At 35.5% G+C, this 13,436-nt stretch overlaps 1 pseudogene; it reads right to left on the bottom strand.

Annotated features, from left to right (window-relative positions):
• Positions 1-6,954, bottom strand: part of LOC149238011 (uncharacterized) — a 44,163-nt pseudogene extending 37,209 nt beyond the window's left edge.
• Positions 6,955-13,436: the final 6,482 nt, after the last annotated feature.

Below are 13,436 nucleotides of genomic sequence, written 5' to 3' on the forward strand. Positions count from 1 at the left end.
AATGTTTGATTTCTATAACCAATCATTGAAACCTATTAAAAAAAATAAGTGTTCTTTATTAATCGTATTCATACTCTACTCACCATACCCTTTCCTACTATTATTTTTAATTATATTTGTTAATGTTATACATTATGTCATGAATAACGTATTTCATGGTTAATGCGCATATTCTTGATGGTTTGCATGAGTTTCTTTTTTGCAACATATTTCTTGATTCATGTACATCATATTACAGCTTGTAAATTAGTTCAGTAACATGAGTTCTTGATGTACCCTATGATTTGGGTAGGATAAATTGGTATTAGAGATGACGTTTTACCATGACATGAATCAAACCATATATGGATTTTTTTCCTTGATGCACAAAATTTAAAGTCAAAAAAATGAAATGAAATAACTATGGAGGTACCTTGACTATTATTGAATGGACACTACTCAAGGATTTTCTAGGGAGCTTGAAAAACTATTGTGTGCAAGAAATTTGAAAATACAAGCTCTTCTTTAGCATTTTATCTCAAAAAGAAAATACATATCAAGGAATTTTGAGTTCTCTAACAATATTGATTTCTTAACAATAATCACTAGCCTTTTAGGGATAGCGCCTAACATCTACTTATGTTAAGAGGTTATATCAATCAACCCTTCTATAACAACCTTGCCTTTTTACCCCTATTTTTGTATGTGTGATCATAAATATGAAAGCCAACATGGAAGCCATGACTCGATGGGATAAATATTATGAATAATTAAAGTATTAAATTATTTTCTTGAAAATTAATTAAATGCCTTCCTGGAGGGAGGGACACATGAATCCAAGTTTGGGGGAGAGTAGAGAAGTGGAGGAGAGAGCCCCTCACCCTCGAAGATGGAGGAGGTGACACAACCAACAGTGAAAAATTTTAATGATGGAAATAATCTGAAACTTTATCAAACTTGGAAAATCTCAATAGTCCTTTATATGCAAACCATAAAATTTGTGTTGATATGTTTGTAAAAGTATTCAAAATTATAATGATCGTGTATATAGTCTCTATAAAATTTTGGAATTTTGAAGGTAAGATAATTTTATATTATAAAATTTGCACGAATCATTTAAAAAAATGGAAATTGTTGAATCTTTCTTTGGAAAACTCATGGAAAATCAGCCCACCTGTGAATATTAGCCCCTAAAATTTTTGTTGCAACCTATCAAACCTCCACTAAAAATAATGTAAAAGATGGCATGGGAGAGTGGAGAAGTAGAGGATGATGCCCCTGACCCTTGAATATGGAGGAAGTGGCACAACGAATTAAACCACTTCCTGACATATAGTAAGAAATGTGATTAGAAAGTGGTGGGAAGTGCCCATAGTATTATTTCCCTTCGAAAGGTAGAAAAAGGGGTCAACACTCTCTTAGGTAAATGAAGAGATCCAAGGAAGGAAAGAGAAATAAAAAGAGAGACATCATCCAAAGTTGAGAAAACGACAATGAAGGAGGACACAATAGAAGTAGAACTTGGTTCGAGAGAGAATTCCTTAAAAGTTGGGGATGGAGTGCGTAAAGTAGAGATGGAGTTTTTGACTGAGCCATATGCTCAGATATTATGAGTTGAAGCTTAATCCTAGAAGAGTTCATGAAAGAAAATCCCCTCATTTAATGGAGAAATAAAGAAGGTTGAAGAGGCAGAATCATGACTGTTGGGACTAATGAAATACTTCAAAGTCCATGACTACTATGAAAACATGAAGGCTAGGGTAGCCATTTTTAATTTGAAATTCAAAACTAGTATATGGTGGGAAAATTTGAGAAATTTTAATGAAATTATAGAAAACAAACTATGATGGAGAAAATTTTAAAAATATTTCTATGAAGAGTACCTGTGTGAGAGGTACTATGATAACAAAGTTAAGGAGATCCATGAACATAAGCTAGGGAAGCTTACCTTGGATGCTTATACCAATAGAATTTTGGAGTTGTTATCGTATGTCCCATATATCGAGGACAAGAAGGTGAGGATATAGAGATATATCAGTAGGCTATTGTAGTCCTAGCAAAATAGGATTGAGTTTGATGAGCTAAGGACGTTATAGGAAACCATTTGAAAGGATAAGTATTGATATGATCAGTCCAAACATAGGTTGAATTCTAAGCAGATTGGAAGAAGAAGGATAGAAATGGTTTCAAAGGAAAAGGGCCAAAATCCCTAAGACACAAGCAAGGAGGGAAATATGTTAAGTTCACCATGTTAGATGTGGAGCCTGATTATCTTCATGATTCAGAGGTCTTGTTTCAGTCATGTTTGGATCCCAATCCCTGATGGGGGGGTCTTTCCCCCCCACTATTGCAATCTTGGGGGTCTCGGGGGGGGGAATGCATGTTTGGAGCCCCCTGCCCTGGTGGGGGTTCGGTGGAAACACCGCTGAAGCTAAAAAGAAATGAAAAATTTCCTTGTAAAATATTGTAATTTCATAATCAATCTTGGTCATTCATTAGGCAGATGATATTAGAATAGAAGTTATGTTATAAGGTTTTTTTCCCTAGAAGGAAACACTCGGTTTATATGAGGGAATTGTATTGCGACTGTGGATTATTATTTTGAGTGAGAAAGAGAGAAGATATTGTGTAAGAGTGAAGAGGAAATTACAATGGATATATTGTAGGTTGTATATCTTCATTTTGCTAGATAATATAAAAGGAAGGATTGGCTGTTTCTCCATGGACATGGTCCAAATTGGGTGAACCATGTATATATGTGTCTCTCTTGTTCTATGCATTTCTATATTTATGTTTCTAAAATATTTTTTGTATTTCATTGCTCTTTTAACTATTTTCTAACAATTGTTATCAGAGCCGAAGGTTTATTTTTCTGATAAACTCATAAGAGAGAAGGGTTCCTAGTTCGAGTGGGAGCAATGGAAGAAGATGGAAGGTTTAGCATCTAGAAATTTAACATCCAAAACTACCAGTTGTGGAAGTGTTGAAGCCTTGAAATTCATTGTGACAACATGGGGGATAACCACCCGGTCCGGACCTTAAAATCATCTCCTTTTCCATTTAGTATAGTGGCTCTGACTGGGGATAATTGGACCAGTTTCCCAAATAGGATTCATTTGATAATGTTGTTGGGATGATTTAAGATATAACAGATAATGATTCAACTAAGTATAATCTAATCTAAATAATCAACACATGCATATATCTTAATCTAGCATTATCTGACTATAAATATACCCGGGAATAAACTAAAAATATGTGATCTACAGAGATGTCTCAAAGCAATTGGTAATAAAGATCATTCAACTACCAAAAGAAATAAAATTGTTCAAGATAATTGTTTTCGATAAATAGTTAGAAAAAACAATTGAGAAAACTATATGGCATATAATAATTGTTTACGTATTCAATACATAATCAGAGCTAAAACATCATACAGAAGTGCAATAATGAAGAACTATAACTCGTATTTTCATACATAAGATAATCAAAGAAAGAATATTGCTAATGCATAAATAAAACACGATCATATGATAAAAGTACAATATATGAAAGGTCCTACTCACGGGTTCAAAAATATTGATCCAATTTCATCTAATCAAATACACTCCAAGAGTATAGAAGTGTAATTTTAGTAGAGCATGTTCGATATTCAAAGAAAAATAGATCTTGTTCCAATAATTTCATCAAAACCCCCCCAAGAATATAGAATTGTAATGTCTTGAAAAGTTTTTTTGATAAAATTATGGACACCTCTCTAAATGCATGAGAGGGGTTTAAATACTAAAATACATGCCTCAAAAATAGATTATTACAAAAAAAGTTGTGGAGGTTTCAAACAACCTTCCTCAGAGCAAGCAAAAATAAAACTAAAAATTGAATTAAACTTTTGATAAGCTCCTTTCAACTTGGACTATCTTAGTAGACTAACTTGATCTTTGAGATTTCAAATGTCAATCATTAGTTTGAGCTGAGCCAGTTGGTCGATTGTGGATTTTAACGGTCCTGCAAATATGGCATCTGATAGCGCTGTCACAATTTTTTGTGCAGAGGTAGTTAAACATCGCAGAGTCATCCACTTGCTATGTGGTTTTACCAAATACTGCCAGTATGTCTCCTAATCTAGTTTGGTCAGATGTTTAATTGCTTCCTCCTTGGTCTGAGCTTTATGCTTCCACTGTTGTTCCAATTGTTTGATATCTACGAGAGAACCTAGTATGCACTCTTTGACAAGGTTGGCACTGTGGAGGTTTTCATTAATGGATTCAATTATACTTCTTGTTGCACCTGTTGTTGTCACTATAGCCCTTTATGCTTGCTTTAACCATGTATCCCAATCTGTAAATAGAATGTCTCTCTGGGATTCTTCTATTTTTGGTAGATCAACCTTTCTTCCCTCATCAAACTCCTACCAGGTAATAAATTCAGAAACCGTTTATGGATTTCTTCATATTCAAACCTCATATCAATCACTTGGTTTGTCAATTTATCACTTGTCTCACAATAAGGATTGATTTGTGAGATTTTCTGGCAGAACATTTCTTGTTGCTGTATTAATAGGGAATTTAGCTTGATTGATTCTTTGATGAACTCATCTATTTGACGGTTATCTTTAAATCTATCCACCATGGCCTACATTTGGCGAATATACGAGTCCTTTTCTAGTATGCTTACTTGGTTTTGTAACCTCATTTTCTTGAATTCCCTCTGAAGATCAGCTACCTTCTATTCTACTTTCTGATTGGCTCTTTCTATTCTAATTGTTGTTCAATCAAAATAATTCTTTGTTCTTTTTATTTTAGTAGCAGTCGGACTTTCATTGCTTTATCAATGGTTGTTGTGGCATAAGATCCTGCAAACTGCGACAATTTCGTAAGGTTTTCTGATGGGTCAACAGGAGTATATTTCCACACAACATCCATGGATTCATTCTCTAGAGTTGCAACAGACGTGGTGTCTAATTTCCTCTTCTTTCATTGTCTTTTTACTACAACCTTATGAGTAGGACTGTAGAATACATCTAATGGAGTTATCTCTTTAATTCTGAAGACAATTTTAGAAGTGGGAAAAGTCAGAATAACCTCAATATCTTGAGTGCTTGTAGCCCCTTGCTCTATTGTCTCTGGATTTTCTTTGTGATGAGTTTGTTTGGGGGTCTGAAATTCAGATGTTTCCTCAAAATTTGTGCCTCTTTGGAGCTTCTTATTGAATTGCTCCCATTCCTTGTCTATGTCAATGACTGGAATATTCCCTCTTTGAGCTGAAGTGGAACCGACATCTGTCTGTTTCTTAGCCAAGGCCTATTCATCCATTTCCTAAGTATTTCCTTTTGGTGTCTTTCTCAGAATCTTTATTAGGATTTCCTTCTCCATTCTAAGATTGTTGTTTTTATTGTTCCGACTCATGAGTTGATTTCTCTTGTGTTTCCTTATAAGAATTTTCCTTTGAACTTCCCTCCATGCTCATGTTAGGAGTCGGTTCTCTTACTGGTTCAATTTGTAATAGGTCCAATTGGACCTTTAACAATATTTTATTCCTATATACATGAAAAGGATTAATATCATTTGGGCTTAACTGAAATGATTCCAAATGTAGAACCTGTGTGAATGTTTCGGCTCCTTAAAAGATGTCATCAAAGGCATTATCTTCATGAGTGAACTATTTGACTTTAACCATAGTGGTAAAGTCTTTAACAACTTAATTTGAGTCATATTTTCACCCTGGAACTATGACCAATTTTAGAGACATAATAATCTCTAATTATTTTACTGTGTTCCCATAGTCATGTAGTGCGAAAGTGCCACATTGTAATGGGAAGGCTAGCCAAATGGCTTTCTTTTGTTCCCTCAGGGATTTGGTTAAACCAGCCTCCCCTATTTTCTGGTAAGATATCTCTCTAGCCAATAACTTGTTTAGAGCATAATATGGGAGGACATGTGGATCAGTAATGCTCCCAAAAACTCTGATATAAGTGAATGTTTCTTCACTGAACCATCTTGCGACTGAAAATATGTCAATATTGGCTTCTTCAAAAATACTGGGGGTTGTTCTATCAAAAATGGTTTTATGGATAGGCAACATAATACCTTGGCAGGTTTTGTAAAAATGGGCATTGAATTGGGATTCCCACAAGATTTTATGGTGTACATGGATGGGGAGAGGGTTCTCTACAGTCCACTTCCAACCCATGTTCGGAAATTGAGAAAAGAAACAAATGGCATCCATTACATAACCACTCATATAAAAAGGGGGAATATCTCTTGAGGAAATATTTCTCTTTTGGCTATATTCCCTAATATCCATAGCTAAATTTTTTGATAAAATCTCACTCCAGTTCATAATCATCACGTTAACTGCTACATCAATTAATGGAAGCAACTCTATGGAAAATTTTGTACTATCATCTTTACCAAATAACATACACATCATCGTAGCTATGAAATTATGTGGGGACGAGAGGGATGCAATTGGATACATACTAGATTTCTCCTGTTTGAATTTGCTTGAGCCTGACCTCCAGGTTTGTGTAACATCCAACGGGTCCTCGTTCTCTTTGGCAAAATGCTCCAGGAAATCTTTGTCATAGAGCTTTTGAGGCTCTGGTAGATGGTACATCTGGTGCAAGTTGTCTGGTGTGAAAGACCCCATGACCTCATGTCTCCCATTCTTGAAAGTTTTGTCTGAGATATTCACATTATCAATCACCCATTTTACCATATCTATGTATGGTAATATCTTAGGTCTTGCTGCTATTCTATGTAAAAATGAACATGCTGCCTCAAAGTAGGAAGCGTCAAATGATTCTTTTGCATCAATTGTTGCCTTCATTTCCAGTGGCCTGGGTTTCTCTTCTTCCAGTAGGTTATACATAGCTTCCCATGATGTGGTTCCTTTGTCTTTGTTGCAGGTGGTATCAGAGAAGAGTGGCTTCATGTCTGATTTCTCAGACGCAGTAGATTTTCCCTTCTTTGCCATCTTCTCAAACGTTGTTTCCTTCGGAGGTTCCCTGAAATTGAGAAATGGATATTATCGGATAAACACAACGTGAAAATGACAATGAAAATTCAATGATATTGTTAATTCTGAAAGGTGACAAGGAAGAATCTTTATTTAAAAATGCATATGAAAGATATCAAATCACGTCGAGCCGTTTTAAACATAAATTGCATTAAAACTTATTAAATACGCACCAATATCTTTTATTATGGCCTTTATTATTCATTTAAGTCATCACATTGCAAACGTGTAAGGAAAAAAATTTAAGTTGATGAGTTTTAAAGTGCAAAATTCCGATTATGCGATTGCGATAAAGATTATCACAATATCGCAACATCGCACTTTAGGTTATGCGTTATATGGAAGAACTAGTTATCTCTGACAATTTTTTGAAACTTCTAAAACTTCCAAAATAGTGATAGTTCATAAAATAGGAATCACATGAAATTTAAGATAAGTAACATTTCTCTGAATAAGAAAAAAAATTCACCTAATTATCATCCACCTGATATTATCTTCAAAATGAAAATTCCTTTGTCTACATCAATCTTTACTTGGTTTAAAGATGAAGCAGGGGGCTCTTGCAGATTAGCTTTTAGATAGACTCATTTGTCACAAGTGCAGCCTCTGTTGCCAGCATGTATCCATAGCCTCGACAGGGTTACCTTTTAGCCATCAATGATTCGATATCACATCCAAATAAGAGTGCAATTTTTAAAGATAAATTTAGACTCGTATACTTATTCTCTTCTCTTTCTCTTTTAAATAGTTTATTTTTCTTCTAAAAAATTTCCTTTTTCCTACTTAAAAGTCATTATCTTGGTTTGGTGGCCAAAAATTGACAATGCCATTCACTGGTTGTAATTGAACTGAACAAGCTAGCTCATTATGAGACCCGTTGTCTTTTGATTAAAATAATCTCAAGCCATTCCATGTTTTTATATGCAGTATTGGTAATGTTAGTTTATTATTTCCCTATGAACATGGTAAAACAGCTTTTGATGAGACCTCTTATCTTTTAAGTTTTAGTATATTTTAGAATTACACTCTAAAAAGAGAAAATTTTACTAATGGGGAGAATCATTGACTCCTTAAGATTTTCTAGATGACAATTATAGAGTTAAAGGTGCTTATCTGTAGAGAGTCTTTTCTTTGTTAAAGATACTTTTCTTGACTGATAATAGAACAAAGGTTTCTTTATAAGTTGGGGTTTAAAAAAGGATAAATGATTTTGGTGGAAAACAAGAAAATTTCAGAGAAATATAACTGAGCTTATTTCTCAAATGTCATAATTATCTTCTTTACAATATCTACTTATACAAGCGAAACATCAAAATATAATAGATGTTTTTTATTGAAAGGCTAAGAATAAATGTTATTTAACTTTTATTTTCCTAGGAAAAGTAAAGGCAATAGTGTACAAGGGATAGAAGAGGTTATCTTCTATGAAAAATATTTCTTCAAAATCTTCCCATTCATAGAAAAAGAATCTCTCTTGCCTGATAAATCTTGCAATAGAAACGTTGATGGGCCAATTTGTTCTACAATCTGAAATGGGCAAAGCCACATTCTTTGGAATTTGGTATGCTTACCTTTTTCCTCATGTGCTTTATCCCACTTCAATATAAGGTCTCCGAGTTGAAAAGATTTAGGACTTACAGAATTTGCATCAAATGAAGATTTGACTAATTGTTGATGATGTGCATGTATGATCATGGCTTTATCTCTTTCTTCTTCGAGTTTGAGGATTTGCGATTGCCTTAATTGCATGGAAGAGGAATGATCTTCTTCAATAAATTGAACCAGGGCTAGAGAGGGAATAGCTACATTTGTAGGAGGAACAACCTCTTTCCCATAGACCAAATTAAAAGGAGAAGTTCCTATTGAGGCCTTTTGTGTTATTCGATCTACCCATAGAGCAAATGTTAAAGATCTATGCCAACTTTTTTTGACTTTCATCAATAGCTTGTTTGGTTATCCTTATGAGATTTTTATTCGTTGATTTTGCTAAACCATTTCCTTGAGGACAATAATTAGCATCAAATTTAAGATTGAAACCTCTTTTAAGAGAAATTTTTTCATAGCATTGCCTATGAAATAGGTTGCATTGTCAAACATGAGAGCAGTTGGTAGGCCAAATATGGTAATAATAAATTGATCAATAAATTCAATGATGCTTTTAGAATTGGCTACCCTGAGTGGAATTGATTCCACCCACTTAGTGAAGTAATCAGTTGTTGTAATGATATATCTATGCTGCTTTGAAGAGTGAGGAATGACCTCACCTATTACGTCCAGTCCCCATTGTCAAATGGTTGCTCAATGTTGACTAGTTGTAATGATAATGCAAGATTCCTTTGTTTTCCAACATTTGTTTGACAAATTTTTCATTTCCTTACATATTCGTGTGCATCTTTGAATAAGGTTGGCCAATAATAGCCGACATGTAGGATTTTATGCGTTGTTGTGTCTCCTCCAAAATGTCCAGCAGCTGGTCCATCATGGAGTTCCTGCAAAACTTTTCCTGCCTCATATTTTTCAAGGTACCTAAGTAGAACAAAATCATAATTCTTCCTAAACAAAACATCATTGATGATCTCATATTTCTTAGATTTTAATCTCAAAGCCCTTTTTATTTTGTAATTGAGCTGCATAGGAGCATATCCATTTTTCAAATAAAAGATGATATCAACATATTTACATTCAGTAACATTGAGGCTTACCTCACATATTTGTATATCATCACCTGAATCTTTTGGTGATGGTAGTGTTATGACCTGGATTGAACCTCAAGTTGGAGGAAGGCAATGCTAGGGTAACCATAAACCACGCTTAGACAAGTAGCTAGCCCTACCAGGCCAGGAGAGGGCTCTCTCCATAAGGATCTTAGCCGAGATGACTGGATCAAGAAAATGATATTAGGCTAGGTATAGTAGCACAAGGTTTGATTTGGTTTTGAAGGGTTTTACTGGATTAGGAGGAGCCAAATAGTTAGGGCAAGGAAATTAGGTCAAAATTGCAGGGTTTTGATGGGGCAAGGTAGGCACAAGGCTCAATACTCTAGGGTTTGATGGGTGAGGTGATTCAAGACATGTGAGGAGCTAGAAAGAGCATGTAAGCAACATGGATCCTTCCTAAGTTGAAGAAAACATGGACTGTGAATATTTTCCCAAAACAGAGCATAAATATTATGGGTTCTGCCTATCAACATGAAAACATCCACTTAAAGAGTATGAAATGATGAAATGGAGTCAACAATACATTTTAACACATGGAAAAACTGAATTGAACATCATACCACATGGATCACAAAGAAATAACTGCAACTTTTCATTAATCTCTTGCTAAAACTAATACAAAATGATGTCTACTCAAAGCACAAGCATCCAGCTGAGTCCAACCTTTTAAAATGAGAAAGAAGAAGAAGATATAGACATTGATTCAACCTCCTCCATCCTCAAGTGTTGAATCCCTAATATGAGGAGCTAATCTAAGAAAAATTCATCAAGAAACTGGAATCTAGGCATCCTAACAACTTGCCTCTAAAAGTGAGGAAACTAATTCATTTGTCGTCAAGATGACTTTTAATCTAATGAATCTACATTATAGTACTTATTATCCATCATATTTACATTCCTAGTCATCATTTACATTGGTAAAAAACCATCTATGAGAGGAAACCCAAAATTACAGTCAAGGCACAGTGAAATGGACACTCAGCATAATTTTTTTCCTATGCGAAGTGCCCAAGCTCTATGTGCAACACTTTTTGCAGGGCCATTTTGGAGGACTTCCCTTTGTCCAAACTGGGCCTAAAATAGCTTTTTGGAAATATATTCAGGTCTACTTTCTAGAACATCTTGAATTTTTTCATTTGGAGTTCATTCGACCCCTCAAAAACGGATTCTCCCGGGACTGCTTCTGTGGCTCAAAAAGAGCACAGAAAGGTCATTTTTTGGGTGTTTTTTAACCTTTTGGTTGACCAGTTTTTCTCCAAAAGCTTATCAAATGCACATGGTGCATGTAATCATCATTGTGAATCCAAAAATTCTGACCATTTTCTCATTGGATACCCCTAGGAAAAGCGCAGCGCCAGTGGCATTGCGCATAGAGCCAAAATTTCTGTGTCAAAAACTACTAAATTATTCAAAAATGCAAAAATTCTCAAAATTGCTCAGAATTTGTGCGAGACCACCACCACCAAGTGTCTAGGTCAAGAAAGGAAGCTTTAGAAAGAAACCTAAGCCTATCACCCTCCTTTTTGCCTTTGAGTGCTTGTTTTAGCCTTGTCTTCATTTGCTTGACTCTTATGTTACAATTCTTGTTCCGAGTCTTTTTCTCTGTCCCTGTTCATCATCCGGCTATACATAATCTCCATAGGCCTTATCAAGATGAAACTTGGCCTTCTCATCCTCCCTCTTTGCCTTGATGTACTTGGTTTGCATCAATTCTTGCTTGACCTCTAGCTGCTTGTTCTCTTGCTCATAAAAGGGGATGATATTTGGCCCTTTGTAGACTGGTCTCAAGCTTCCTGATTTTAGCATCCTTTGCTTTCATGTCAGCCTAAGTGATTTTATCTTTCTCCTCATAATCTTTATCCTCTTTATCCATGTTTTTGAGTTTGAAGCTTTAGAAACCCTAGAGAAGGTAATCAGGAAGTGGGAGTTATGGTGGATAGGGATAGGGGAAGGGGAGAGGAGTTTGAGTGATGTAGGATGAGATATGTATGATGTGAGAGTGAGAAGGATGGGGTATTTTTTAATAGGGACTATTTAGTAAATAGGGGTTTAAGGATTTTTTTGGGGGGATAAGGGTATAGCGGATAGGTGGAGAGATTTGACAAGAGAATGTGGGAATAAGGGATACAGTAAGTAGGGAGGGTTTTTAGACAACCTAGGGTTTAAAAAATTTAATAGAAAACCAACTTAAAAATCTTGAAATGAGTGCCGGGAGGATAGTTCAAGAAGTGTACTTACTTGTTTAGAGGTTCTAGGTGGAAAAAGAGCAATTTTGATGGTTGATAGGGTGGTTTTGGTGCTTGCTAGCCCTATGCGCAGCACCTTGTACAGCTGCACAGCGCTCCGGCTCTATGCGCAGTGCCGTGCAAAAATGCACTGGAAAACAGGCCCTATGTGTAGCACCTTGTACAGGTGCACAATGCTCCAGCTCTATGCGCAGTTCCATGCAAAAATGCACTGGAAAACAGGCTCTATGCGTAGCGCTCTATCTCTATGTGCAGCACTCCCTGCTCTATGCGTAGCGCCTCCTGCTCTATGTACAATGCCTTGTTGCAGGCCACCTTTTGAGGCTTTTCCGGTGTCCAAATTGTGCCCATGATAGCTCGTTTGAAAGGTACATCTCTTGGCTACACAATGGACATATCAAGAACTGAAAATGATCAATGATATCCCCTTAAAAGTCAATTCTCCCAAGACTGGTCAAAACGTGGAGAATGAGGGTGCAAAAATGAAGTGCTCTCTTGCAGGAAATTTTTGGAGGTCTTCCTCAACTCCAAATTGAGTGCATGATAGCTCATTGGAAAGCTATGTTTGTCTAGTTATCATTTGACTCATCAATAAAGTCATTTGGAGACTCTAGATAGAAGAAAAAAGTTATTTTTCCAAAGTCACACGAGAAGTGCAACAACTCTCTTGTAGAAACTGTATTTTTTTCATTTCTCTAAAACCATGACACATGTGTAAAAAGAGGAGGTTTTTCATCCTTGGCCTAAAATTGACAAAAAAAATCTCTCACTTTTTCCAAATTCATCCCTGTTTGGTCTAAAACATAGTTTGAAGAAAAAACGTCCATATGTGTGGCAAATGATTTGTCCCTTGGAATGACTTATTAAAAAATGATGGAGACATGATGTGTATGAGTTGGAATGGCCTCATAATTTTTGAAATGACATCCCTTATACCTCATATACTTAGATGTCTCTGATTCAATAGCCAACCCTAGCTCAATGCGTGAGGAAATTAAGGTTAAGTGCTAGTGGAAAATGATGATTTGGACACCCTTGGGAAAAGACAACTCCCTTTGGCATGCACTTAACCCTTTGAAACTTTACCCTTTCACTTGACTATTTCCTTTGACAAATTGATCTTTTGAAGGTTTGGCATCTTTGGAACACTGAGTTAATAGCTTGGGATGGTGAAATTATTACATTTGAAAGACATAAAATTACATAATGAAATAATCATTTCTCTTTACAAATCATCTTCACATGGTGAAGGGATGTTATTTGATCACCCTTTACTTGCTGGTATTATGCAATGGAATGGAACCTTGGCAACCCTAATGAACTAATGAAACCTTGAAAAACCCTAAATACCTAATGAGACCTTGAAGGACTGAATTTCAAGATGACATAATGACCTCATGATTGATACAAATGACATGATAAAAATAACTTTATGGATGATTTACAATCAACAAGATATGAAACTATGCTAGAAAGT

This window comes from Pinus tabuliformis, chromosome 8 (genome assembly GCF_031772625.1).
Source record: "Pinus tabuliformis cultivar Carrire ecotype Pingquan chromosome 8, CPIR1, whole genome shotgun sequence".
Lineage (NCBI taxonomy): Eukaryota > Viridiplantae > Streptophyta > Pinopsida > Pinales > Pinaceae > Pinus > Pinus tabuliformis.